Source organism: Aethalodelphis obliquidens, unplaced genomic scaffold, assembly GCF_003676395.1.
Source record: "Aethalodelphis obliquidens isolate GAN/ISIS:26980383/991018 unplaced genomic scaffold, ASM367639v1 scaffold21, whole genome shotgun sequence".
Classification (NCBI taxonomy): Eukaryota; Metazoa; Chordata; class Mammalia; order Artiodactyla; family Delphinidae; genus Aethalodelphis; species Aethalodelphis obliquidens.
The window spans coordinates 26,965,682-26,978,570 of record NW_020837965.1 but is presented as its reverse complement, the minus strand read 5'-3'; positions in this window follow the sequence as shown (position 1 = coordinate 26,978,570).

Here is a 12,889-nt window from a genome sequence, read left to right as displayed (position 1 = left end):
TCGGCATCCCTTAGGCCTCCCCCTGCTAGCATTTCTTCTCCCTGGTGCCTGTTCTGCCCACTCCTCTCCTCCTCCTGGTCTTGGCCCGAGGATGAGGTCATGATGCTGTGTGGGGCCCATGTGACATTTTGCTGCATTACCCTCCTCTCTGGGGCATCTCCCCTGCTCTCTTCCTGGTCCAGATACCCGAGGGGGACATCTGACTGGCCCAGCCCATCTTTCTGCACCAGGCTACAGGGCATGGCCAGCCTGTGCGTGAGCTGCCTTCAGGTCAGGTGTCCACCTGATCCAATCGGTGTGACAAGCAGAGACTGGCAGCCGGCTTTCCTTCACGACAGCTCTGACCATCACCTCTCACTCCATTGACTGGGCTTTGAAATTTTTGATTGTAAAAGCCCCAAGTTCGTGAAGTTATATTTAACCTTTAAAGATTGATGTGTCGAGTATGTCAACCCAGTGATCCTGACCTAGAAGTCCAGGGTTGGTGGCAGTGCTGTGGGTGTGTGCTGGGTCCTGGTGCCAGGGACCTGTCTGGACACCTGCATGCCCCCTTCTCCGGCTAGGAGCCCAAGTCCACTCGTGTTCTCTCCAGGTGGGAACTGAACAGACCAGAGGAAGACACGTGTTTGCAGAGCCTCTGGTTTCACTGCCCAGACAGCGAGGACTCGCTGGTCACTGCCACTCTTCTTCAGGGAAGACTGAGGCTGGCCCTCAGGACCAGGGTTCTCAGGGTGAACCTGGGGTCCGGGTGATGGCCACGGCCAGCCTCTCTGACCGCCACGGGGAGTGGTTAACAAACCCCTGGGCTGGCGGAGGGACGCCTTTCTTCCAGGAAATTAGTTCAGGAGAGCTTGGTGGCCTGGATCAGGTCTCCTGTTAAAGAGTAACTTACACCCCATATTACATTTGAGTCCCGGGAGTAAATATCCAGGGGAAGTGTTTATTTTAACGGGTGAACAAAGCATCCTTTGTGGGCCAGCTCTGCCAGCGCCAGGATCTCCTTTGATAGGAACTGGCTGGCACAGCCCCTGGGAACATGCAGCCTTGTGGTTGACCAGTTAACCACTTTCCAGGTGGGTTTATCCACTCTGGTCTTTGCTTTCCCAAGCACGGGATTGCTGGGGCTGTCAGCACCCCCTCCAGACCCTCCACGTCAGAGTGGGATGGGATCTCTCTCCCTCGTCTGGAGTGAAGGTGCCACGCGCCCTCAGAGGGGGCCGTCCAAACCTGAACGTCTAGGTCAGGGTTGTTGGGCTGACACCCCATGTACCACCGCTCTGGGGTCTCGCGGTGTCTCCCAGACCCTCCTGGAAGCAGCTCCACAGATCGGCTGGCTCGAAACCCTCCCCACTGGCTGCACCTCTGTGTCTCCCAGGAAGGAGCTTTGCTAAAATACACTTTTTCTGGGCCCCAGCCTGGATGACTCGATTAAATTGCTGGGGGTGAGAGTCTGGCACTTGTACTTAAAAAAAAATAGCTAAAAGATAAAAACCTCCTTTGTCTGATTCAAAACAATGTCGGGAGAAGGGGAACTGGGTAGAGTATAAATAAAACAAGATGGGCACGAGTTGATGGTTGGTACCGGGATATGACAGTTCAGTATAAATCCTGTCTACTTCTGTAAAAAGTTCGATGTAAAATATTAACAATGTTCCACATAATGAAAGTTTTTAGAAAATGCTCCCCAAGAGATTCTGCTCTGCAGCCAAACTGAGAGCTCCAGAAGTGAGCCCCACGGGGTTTACTGGGAGGAAGGCTGCTTGGGCGAGATACAGACTCAGAAAGCGGAGATGCTGCTGACCCCGACGCAGCAGCCTGTGGTCAGCTCGCTCCGTTCCTCCTGAACACCGGGCTCTGTCTGATCCAGGTAACGGCGTGTGGGATGGAATCTGAGGGTCTCCACTGTAAGTCAGGAAGCCTGAAGGGCCAGAGGTAGCTGGTCCAAGTCATACAGCCAGGAGAGCAGCAGGGCCTGGGGTGCACGGAACCTGCAGACCAAGCCCGGGGACGCTCCTCCCTGGGACTCTTTTGGGAAGGCCCCGACTGACAGCCTGCTGGCAGCGATGCCCCTGAGCTGCTGGGCACAAGTGGCCTTGTGAATAAGCCAGTGGCTTCCAAGGGGACAGGCACAAGGTGGTCAGGTGGGGCACAGCCCTAGGAAACCAGGCCGAGAATGCTGCATGGGCGCTGGCACCATGGACACACCCCGGCCGCACCCACCCCACCCCTCGGGATTGCCTTGGCCTCTTTCAGCCAAATGCCTGGGAAGTGGGTCAGCTGAGGCAGGCGCATGTAGGGAGCGTGGGGCAAGGTCCATCTCCCGGCAGGTGCTCCTAAGTCTGGGAAGGTTTGGTGACTTCCCGCCACAGGTGGGCAGGCCAGCAGTGAGTCAGGAGGAAGCAACCGTTGAGGAGGCTGGAAGCCACTTCCCTGCGTCCTTCCACCTCTTCAGGAAGCCCGCCCCAGTCAGCACCTTGGCCGGCTCGGCCTTCGTGGGAAGCACTGCAGGTCACACCCTGGGCCCGCCCGGGTGGCCTGGTCTTTCCGGCACGTGCCTCACCCTGACATAAGTCCTGGGGAATGAGCACCTGGCAGAGTACATCCAGAGCTGGTGTCATGGGGATGTGGGGGACGGACGTGGGCAGTACCTGCCCCTGCCCCTGGGCCCGCCTGGCATGGCAGTGGGCCCAGGCCATGTGTCCTGGAGGACAGGGCCCACTCGGTCATTGCCCAGCCCTGAGCACCCCGGCCACAGAGTCTCAGGGGAGTCGGGCCCCGGAAGGGAGAGCGAGCGTGTGGCCAGGCGGGGCCTGCAGAATTCTTCGGCTTCCAGCGGAGGGCCAGCTTCCTGCCTGATCCATCCGGAATCGCTGAGACTCCCAGAGGCCCTGATTGATTTCCTCCCTCGGGCATCTGGACTCTGCCCTTGGGGTCCCCTTCACCTGCCACTCCTTTCTTTGTGCTCCACACTCAGCAGTCCCACCTGCCCCTCTCCCAGTGCCTGCCAGACCCAACCCTCAAACAGCTGGAGGTGACGCTGGGCAAGTCACCCAACCTCTCTGAGCCTCAACTTCTTCATCCATAAAATGGGCATGCTGACTCCTGTGGGGGCCATTGCTGTAGCCTTGGGTCCTCCGCAGCAGACGCAGGTCATAAGGAAGATCTATGCACACTGACAGGATCTCCAAGATTTAGTCTGCTCAAGGGAAAAGCAGTTTACAGCATGATACATACAGAGCGACACCCTTTGAGTTTAAACACACACACAGGCACAACACTCAAACTATGTGTTTATATAGGCACGAACTTGGGTATCAGTAAAAATCTGGCAAAGTAGGCGCCGAAACAAAACGGGATATACTGGGAGTCGGGGGCACAATAAAGGGGCTTGATCAAGATGGATTTGGATTTTATTGGTAACACTGTGATTTATATGAGACTGTGTTCAAGAATGAACTGTGTGTGGGACTTCCCTGGTGGCACAGTGGTTAAGAATCCACCTGCCAACGCAGGGGACACGGGTTCGAGCCCTGGTCCGGGAAGGTCCCATATGCTGCAGAGCAACTAAGCCCGTGCACCACAACTACTGAGCCTGCGTGCCACAACTACTGAAGCCCGTGCACCTAGAGCCCGTGCTCTGCAACAAGAGAAGCCCCTGCAATAATAAGCCCGCGCACCGCAACGAAGAGTAGCCTGCGCTCGCTGCAACTAGAGAAAGCCTGTGCGCAGCAACAGAGAACCAACACAGCCAAAAATAAATTAATTAATTACTTTTTTTAAAAAAAGAATTACTGTGTGATTTCAAATAAATAAAAATGTAAATTGCACCCTCCTTGCAAGGGCAAGAAGAATTACACCCTGAGAGCCTAACGCAGCCCTGCCCTCCTGCCTGGCTTCTCTCACCTTCTTGGCGCCTCTGTTCCGGGAACCGTCCCCCAGCCAGGTCGGTTATTCATTCAACAAGCAGGTGCTGCTGCCTCTATGCTGGCCTCAGCCTGGACTCTGGGTCAGAGGCGGTTCCAAGGTGGGCCTGACCTGACCTGGAGAGGCTCCCAGCCCCGAGGGACACTGCAGGCAGACTTGATGCCCAGCTCGGCTTCCACATGTGTCTCCTAAATGTTTGGAGGTGCCAGAAAACCCAGCAATAGTATTTTTCAGGTCAAACACACACGAATAAACATTTACTTCCAAAAAGAAAGTTTGTCAGACCAAGATAGATTAGCCAAACAGTAAAACACGCAGCAGAACTAAAGGAGGCTGGATAATCTGCACCCCGACACCAATGAAGTCACAGGAAACAGGTGACTTGGAGGCTTTTTCACGCCCCTGCAACCCCCCTGCAAGGTGTTCTGAACTTGAGACCCTCCTAGCGGACCCCTTAGGCACCAGCGTTGATTGCAGCGCCCCCCAGCATTCTGCACTTGGCCCTGCCCCTTCTCAGCACCCGCCCCTTTCTGATATCCTTTCGCATTCACTACTCTCAGCCCAAACCAGGCCCAGGCGTCTCTAAGCCAAGTGTGCCCATGAGCTACCTGTCCCCGGGGCACAGTTGGCAAACACAGAAGGCCTGCTCTGGGCGAGATCCTGGGGACGCAGCATCCAGACACAAGCCCAGCTTCCCAGGTCACCCCAGGGGCTCTGGGAGGTTCCCCAGATCTGGCCACCCTCGCCCCCGAAGTTTCACACCTAGACCTGGGGAAAATGTGTTTTGGGGTCGGTGGAATGCAGTCCCCAGGAGGGCGCCAAGAAGAACAAGTTCCAAGGTTGGCCTCCCAGGAGGTCACACCTGCTGCCTGGTCACCGCTGGGCTCTGGGAGCCCCTGCTCCCCGAAGATGGGCGGCAGCATCGTGTCTATAGCATCAGGGCCTGGAGAGCCGAGTGTGGGCGGGGAGCTGGGAGACGGGGGAAGGGCTTGGAATGGTTCTAATCAAATTCAGCCACTTAGTACTGTGTGGCTTTGGACACGTGAACATCGTCCCCCAAGCCTCAGTTTCCGTATCTGTAAAATGGAGTTGTGACGGCCACATCAGCAACTCACGGTGAGACTTCATGAGAATGAATTAGGTGATCTGTGTTCCTCAGGACATGATGCTCTGGTTTGGGCTAAGGGGCTCATCACTAAAATCAGGGCCACAGAAATGCACAGCACAGAGTTCCTCTGCAGGACCCCTGTCTTCCGTGCTCCCCAGAGGAGCCTCATGCACGCAGCCCAGCCTAGGTCTTCAGGTGCCTGCGCGTGGCTGAAAGGGGTCACCCCGCGCCCGCCAGCTCTCAGTGGCCTCCCCTAAGCCCGGGAAGTACCAGGGTATCAGAGCAGCCCAGCCCCAGATCCGGCAGCAGGAAGCAGCTGGAGAAGCAAGATGGGCAGTCACCCTGTGGGCTGTGGCCACCAGCGGCTGGAGGACTGTGCCAGCATCTGCTCTCAGTCCCCACTCCTGCCCTCACCTCCCAGGACTGTGCAGAAAATACCCTCATTTTTGGTCAGCTTTAGGTTGGGAGGCCGGGGTGCAGACCCTGTCTGTCTGCCAGCAGCCTTACGCAGCTGTGTCCCAAAGGACGGTGACTAAATCTTTTTTGTCATCCTGCTGCTGATACTGATGAATTGCGACAGTCTGCGTCACCTCCCCATCCATGAACCATGAACCAAGCTAATAGCACCACCCACTCAGTGCTCACAGGTCTTTATCGTGAGCTTGGATCGCTTCCGTAATCAAAAAATAACAACAGGGCACTTTAAAAACAATAAAGTAATAATCCCCCAGCCCAGCCAGCCAGGGCAGCATCAGTGAGATCGCGTGGGGAGGGGCTTCCTGAGCTCCCGGCCATTCGGTGTCCAGACATCCCACACCAGCAGCCTGACCACCCACGATGGGCACTGGTGTTATTACCACGATCACGGTCACAGCGGCCGCGCCTCGAGGAAGCCGCAGGATGGTTCAGCTCCCACTGCCCCAGCCTTTCATTAGCGGCTGTGCCCGTGCCCTCTGTCCACGTCCAGAGCGTTTCTGCCCCTTTGTCACCAGCTGAGGCTGTGCAGGTGCTGCCTTCTACCAGGAAGGACAGACAGACCCTGCCCCCAGACCTGCTCTTGGTGGGGGCCCTCGGGCAGCCCTCGCGGTCCGTACCCCACGAAGCCAACTCCTGACTCCCAACCCAGACCCAAGGCCTCAGTGTCCCCCATGTACTTAGAAAAGCTTGCAGGGCTGGGACCAGGGTCAAGCGAGTGAAGTGCCCAGGGCCCATCGCTGAAGGGGAGCTCATTCTAAGGGCCCACGACACTGCCCGACGCTGCCCAGCCCCTCCAGTGCCCCTCCCCTGCCCTGTCCCAGCCCTGGGAGCTTAGACCTTTGAAGTGGCTTTACCAAAGGGCCTCAGAGGCCAGAGCCACTTCCACTGGATGAGGATTTTTAAATAAATAAAATGTTTTGGGTTTTGTTTTTTTTCTTTTTGCGGTACGCGGGCTTCTCACTGTTGTGGCCTCTCCCGTTGCGAAGCACAGGCTCCGGAGGCGCAGGCTCAGCGGCCATGGCTCACGGGCCCAGCCGCTCCATGGCATGTGGGATCTTCCCGGACCAGGGAACGAACCTGTGTCCCCTGCATCGGCAGGCGGACTCTCAACCACTGCGCCACCAGGGAAGCCCTATTTATTTTTTAATTGAAGTATAGTTGATTTACAATGTTGTGTTAGCTTCAGGTGTACAGCAAAGTGATTCAGTTATATACGTATGTAGGTATGTGTATATATATATAGATAGATAGATAGATATAGATAGATAGCTATAGATATTCTTTTGAGATTCTTTTCCCTTATAGATTATTACAAAATATTGAGCATAGTCCCTTGGGTAAAATTTTTAAATGCCAAACCCAACTTACAAACACTGATACAGTTTAAAGTTTACATTTCCCAGTGTCACCTCTCACTCGCCCTGAACCCCCTGAATTAACCTCACTGGAGCAGGTGCCAAAGGCTCACAGCTGAGGGTGGCTCCAGGCGGGCACGGCCCCCATCCCCGCTCTGTGCCCGCGCTTCCCAGCAGCCTGGAGGCGGCGCTCAGCCTGTGGTCCTCAGAGCCAGGGCCCAACGCAGCCTGCAGGGACAGAGCAGGTGCGGAGGGGGACAGAGGCCGCTGGAGCTCGGGCGTCACCCGGCAGTGACATCACTCTTCCTCTGTCGGCCTCTCAGGGAGGCAGTCCCGGTACTAACCCACTTCCTCCTCCGGCTCCATGATTCACCGGCACTCGGGCCATCATCGCACCTGACTCACCTTCAGCATCAACTGAGTGTGGCCGGAAGATGACCGACTCCGCGGGGACCCAGGGGCAGGAGGGGAACGTGGGGTGGAGGCGGGGCGGCTGGCAGGAGCTGCAGGTGCTTCTCTGTTGCGGCCTCAGAGAGAAACCCTGCTTCCTGCAGGGGGCAGCAGCCCTTCGCGTCCGCACGGGACTTTACAGTTTACATAGCTCCGTCTCCCATTCTCTTAGGGAGGCGGAAGCTGAATTACCTTTTGGCTGATGGGGAAACAGAGGTCGCAGGGGACCTTGACTGCCCAGGGAGGGACACAGCAGAATGGCAGGCCGGCCTCGGGGCCACACGCAGTGCCTTCCCGCTGCATCGGGCAGAAGCTGGAATCGGTGGGTCCTGGGGCAGTGCCGGGAGGATGAGCTGGGAGGGGCTGCAGCGCTGGCTGGTCTTTGGAAAGATAGTCATGAGCCCCACCCCTGCCTCTTCGCAGGCCTTCAATCTAACCTGCCTGGGAAAGGTTAGAGGTCAGAGGCAGCTCCAGAGGGGGCAGCCCCTCTGGGTGGGGGTTGGGCAGAGGTGTGGGAGGCGCCACATCTCTAGCACACGCACTGGGTGCTGTGTGTGTGGCTCACCCAGCCCAGCAGCCCCGGAGGGAAGCTGTCGCCAGCGGTGCACAGAAGCCATGCTGGTGGCCGGCCCCGTGAATCACAGCGCCCGCCCAGAGGCCTTGTGGCCCGTACATGTGCCTCCCGGGGCTGGGGGCCCAGGAGGCATCCGGGAAGCCAGAGAGGAGGGAGGTCCGGCAGGCGTTCCTCCCAGGCTGGGCGCGCCGAGCCCAACCTTCAGAAGAAGGAAGACGTGAGGCCTGCCAACTCCAGTCCTGCCCCGACTGGCTGTAGCGTCTATTTTTACATCCCCACTTCCCGCTTCTTTTCCTGTTCTCAGGAAAAGCTGATGGAGCTCCATGGGGCCTAGGGTTTCTCCCTGGAGCCAGAGGCAGCTGGGCAGCACCTCTGACCTGATCCAGATCCCTGAAGGGACTCTCCTCCTGCAGGTGGCCTTGGGGACACCTCTCCTGGCGAGGGCCTCGCAGGGTGGGGGACCCAGGGATGCTGTAGGAACCAGCCTCGTGCCCAGAGGGGGTGGCACCTGAGAGGCTCTGGAGCAGCCATTGCCCACTTGTCTGGTCTGTCCACCCTCGCCATCCTCTCACCCCCAGTCTCATTCTCCCAGCTCCATCCTGCTGTGACCCCGGCCTAAGTGCAAACAGAGGAAGAACCAGGAAGGAAGGAAAGAGTGGGCAGGAGAAACTGGGAAGGAAGCTGCTCACCTTTCCTTACAAAGAACAAGCTGCACATGAATTCTTGGAACCTGGCCCTGGACCCACAGCGGGGCCCCGGGCAAGGCAGCTAACTCCCCAGGCCCCGGTGTCCTCACCTGTGAAACGGGTCCGCGGCTGCAGGGGTGATGAGTGACACTTGGGCTCGCTCCGAGGCACAGCCACGGCAGGAAGGCCACGTTAGTTCTTAGGCCACCAGCACTCAGAATCCAGCTCTGGGCAGCTCAGGCCAAAAGGAGACAGTCAGGAAGGAGGTGAGGCGTCTCCCAGGTCAAGAAGGAGCGCGACCAGCGAGCCGGCAGCGCTGACCTTGGGGGGCCTTCAAGAGGCACAGCAGGCTCAGTGCCCCCCAAATTGTTTTTATTTCTTCTCAAATCGGAAGGAAAAGAAATGAGCTTTTAGGCTGAAGAAAATATTTCCACATATAATATGCATATACTCGTCTTTATGCCAACATGTTTGGAAAATGTCATTTTTAATATTCTTTTATGGATGAGGAAGGGCCCCTGCCGCCAGGTGTGGCCCTCAGGGCTCCTCTGTGGGCCAATCAGAGCCAGATTTCCAGGAAGGAAATTCTGATTGGTCAGCTTGAGTCAGGGGCCCACGCCGAGACCAGCAACTGAGGCCAGTAGGCAGGGTGACCAGGCCCAGACTTGGCCGCTGGGCACCCCATGTAAGGGGCTTTCCTGGAGAAGGGAAGTGGCTGGGAGCCCCACGGTGTGGGTCTACGCTGATCATTGGGTCCCCTCCAGGGGCTGCTGTTAGATTCTCCTGTTTCAGGGCTGGGCACCATCCTTTGTTCGGCCTCCGTGCACTCAGAGACGGACATCCACCAGGGACGCTGACAGCTGCCTCCTGAGTGCAGGGGACTTCGGGCCGCAGGCAGGGCTGGAGGCCTCACCACCAGCTTTGGATCTGCTGCCCTCAGAGCAGCCCAGCAGAGACCACTGTGGCCATGACCACTTTCAAGGTCAGCATTGCCAGTCCTGACCTTGGCCAGGGGAAGCCTCAGGGACACTCCTGAGTGCCTGTAGTTTGCGGGAGGGACCACCAGGGTGGGCGTCCACCAGGCTCCCCTGATCGGTGGGGTGGAGAGGGACTCTGGGCCAAAGGAATTTGGGATGCGGTACAGTATGGTCCATCCTTGCTGGCCATGGTGGACTTCTTTGGTCCCCTCCGGTCCCAGTGATAAAAAAGACTTGGATTTAAAGCCGATCTGGCCTTAGACCAACAGTGGGACTCTGAGAGCTCTTTCCTCTCTGAGCCTTGTTTTCCTCTTTTGTAAAGAAACTCAACTGCAGGGAGCAGACCTCATAGCATTGCAGGGGCAGCAGGGACAGGAGAAGGGTCAGGAGAACTCCAGAGACAGGACAGATTCTCAGCTAACATTTTCCACCCCTCACTCTGTGCTCTTGCTGGGTCCTTTAGGGCAACTTGGGAATTTTAAATGGAAATGTTAGCCCAGGCCCCCAGCCAGCTGGTCTGCACTGTCCAGAGGCCCTGACAGGCAGCAGAGGGCAGGGAACGCCCAGGAGGAAAGTTCTGGTAGGCCGCCCTTCTCGGCCTTCGGCCAGGCCCAATCGGGACCAGCCCTTCCCTGCCATCCTTTTGTTCGGCCCCTCCCCCCAGCCTCTGAGCATGCAGTCTTCCTGGGGCTTTGCAGTTTCCAGGCGTCCTATGCCCTCTGCTGGGGTACCCTTGTCCTCGTGGTCAGCCTGGCTCACCCAGAGCAGACACAGGATGAGAAGCCTTCCCTCCCTACCCCAGGGAGCCCCTTGCCCCGCTGCACCTGGGCGTGCACCCAGGCCCCATGCCGTGCCCTGACCACTTGCCAGGTGCCAGGATTATGTCACCTCCATCCTCCGAGCACCCTGAGGCAGTGCCCTGATTCTTGTCCCCGTTTTATAGATGCAGAGACTGAGGCTCTGGTAATCGAGGCTCTTGTATGTCTGTCTGTCTATGTCTATCGAGGCTCTTGTGTGTCTATGTCTATGTCTATCGAGGCTCTTGTGTGTCTATGTCTATGTCTATCGAGGCTCTTGTGTGTCTATGTCTGTCTCTGTTGCCTCTACACATGCGTCATCCTTACCACAGCACCTCATAAAGAGCGACCTCCCCGCTGGTCTCTTAAAGGCTCTGGGGCTGGGACAGGGCTGGTTCACCTCAGCCGTCTGGGAAGTGTCGGGTATGCAGGGGAGGGCTGACAGGGCCTCTGCCAGGCCTCCCCTCACAGGCTGCCCCCCGTGGCACTGAACTGGAGAGGACTGCGTGGGGCACGTCATTTCCCTGCCCGGTGTGGAGCGCCCAACTCTGGTCCTCACAGGCCTGCATGTGGGTGTCAGCAGGGTCCGAGGGCCCCACCCAGGCCAGCGGCCTCCCTGTGCTCCCTCCTGCCCCAGGGCCCAAGCGCTGCCATTGGCTGCACACCCAAAGCATCCCACCAAGCTGGGCGTGGGCAGTGTGGGGAATGGGAGACGGCTCCCAAGACGTCTGGAAAACCTCGGCTCCCTCTGCCACATGGCACTGGAGATAACAGCCTGTTTGTTTGGGGAGATGCAGGTCCCTGACCCTGCATGGGGCCCAGTGGACAGGGTGGCATCCTTGGCCTTTGTTTTCGCTGGATGTCTGGCCCAGGGAGCAGCCGGCCACGCCCCTCTCCGGGCAAGGGCGCCGCTCCCCTCCTCGGGCGGGTCCACGCGCCCAGACTTTCTTCTAAACGTTTCTGACTTCTTGTTGTTTACATTCAGCGCTTTCATCCCTCCGGGACGTATCTGTGAAGCAAACCCTGCCTACACAAGAGTCTGTCCCCCGACCCCACAGTCCCTGCAGCCACCTCTTTGTGAGTCAAGTTAAGATTTCAAGTCTCTTCCTAAAGCAACAGGGACCAGTAAACGACTCGAATCCAAGGAGCCGGCCCAAGGGTGGACAGGGCCACAGCAAGGACGAAGCAGGGCGACCGGCCGGGCAGCCACTGCCCTGGTCCAGGGGGCATGGCAGCAGCAGGGGTGCAAAGGAGAGGGCAGACGTGGAGGGGACTTGGAGGGTCTGCTCCCCGCGAGGCCCCAGCTGCCCTCCCCCCTGAGCACCACCCCGCTTCTGGGCAGCAGGGTCTGGCTTCCCCGGCAGAGCCAAGAACAGGGCCGGGAGTCCTGCAGCAAGACAGAGGCGGGGCCACTAGGCCCCTGGGGGTCCTGCCTGAGTCCTTAATTTCCTGGATTCCAGGAAGGCTCCCAGGGGGACAGTGGGCAAGCCCCTAACAGGGTGTGCCCATCCTGCCTTTCCAGGCAGCTCTTCCGGTGCCACGGGAGCCCCGCACCCGGCCAGCCGGAGGCTCTGGGAGTGTCTGGCCATCTGGAGCCGGGGCTGGCTGGCAGGAAGGCCCCGAAGCCCCACAGGGTGGTGGGGAGATGACGCCCAGCGACCAGGGTCACAGAGCAGAGCCCCACAGGGAAGCCCGCGGCTACTTGGGCAAAACAGGCAGTAGTGGGGACTGCCCTGGCAGTCCAGTGGTTAAGACCGCCTTCCAGTGCAAGGAATGCGGGTTCCATCCCTGGTCGGGAAACTAAGATCCCACATGCCCCGGGGCAACTGAGCCTCTGCGCCACAACCAGTGAGCCCGTGTGCCTCAACTAGAGAGCCCACACACTGCAACTACTGAGCCCGCATGCTCTGAAGCCCGTGTGCCACAACTAGAGAGAAGCCCACGCGCTGCAACAAAAGATCCCACGTTCTGAAATTAAGACCCGACGCAGCCAAAAATAAATAGATAAATATTTTTAAAAAAACAAAACAAAAACAGGCAGTGGCTGTGGCATAGAAGTGTGCAGGCTCTGGCCTGCCCCTCAGTGTACCTGGCCCCTGTGGCCCTTCTGCGTCTGAGAACTTCTGACACACTGGCCTCCAAGTCCCTTCCAGTTGACAAGCTGGGAGTGTCCGAGGTCGTGCCCATCCGGGTGCTGACCGTGTGGTCACCCCTGAGCAAACCCGTGCTGACTGGCCCCCCCGATACTGGCACTGCAGCAGGGGACAGGGGACGGGCCAGCTCGAGGGGAATTGCAGCGCAGGGGAAGGTGGGAGATTCTGAGGTTTCAGCCTCAGGTTTCTGGGGAGGAGTGGGGCAGGGCTCAGGCAGCAGAGATGCAGGAGGGCAGGAAGGCAGAGGGTCCCTTGAAGGAGACCGGGTCAGCCACCACCCTCCTCCCAAGCAGGCCTCTCTCAACCGGGCTCCCCCTCCAGCCAGCTGCTCCGGCAACGGCAACGCCCCGAGCAGCAGAAAGGCAGCGCCCACCCCCCCCCCCCCCCC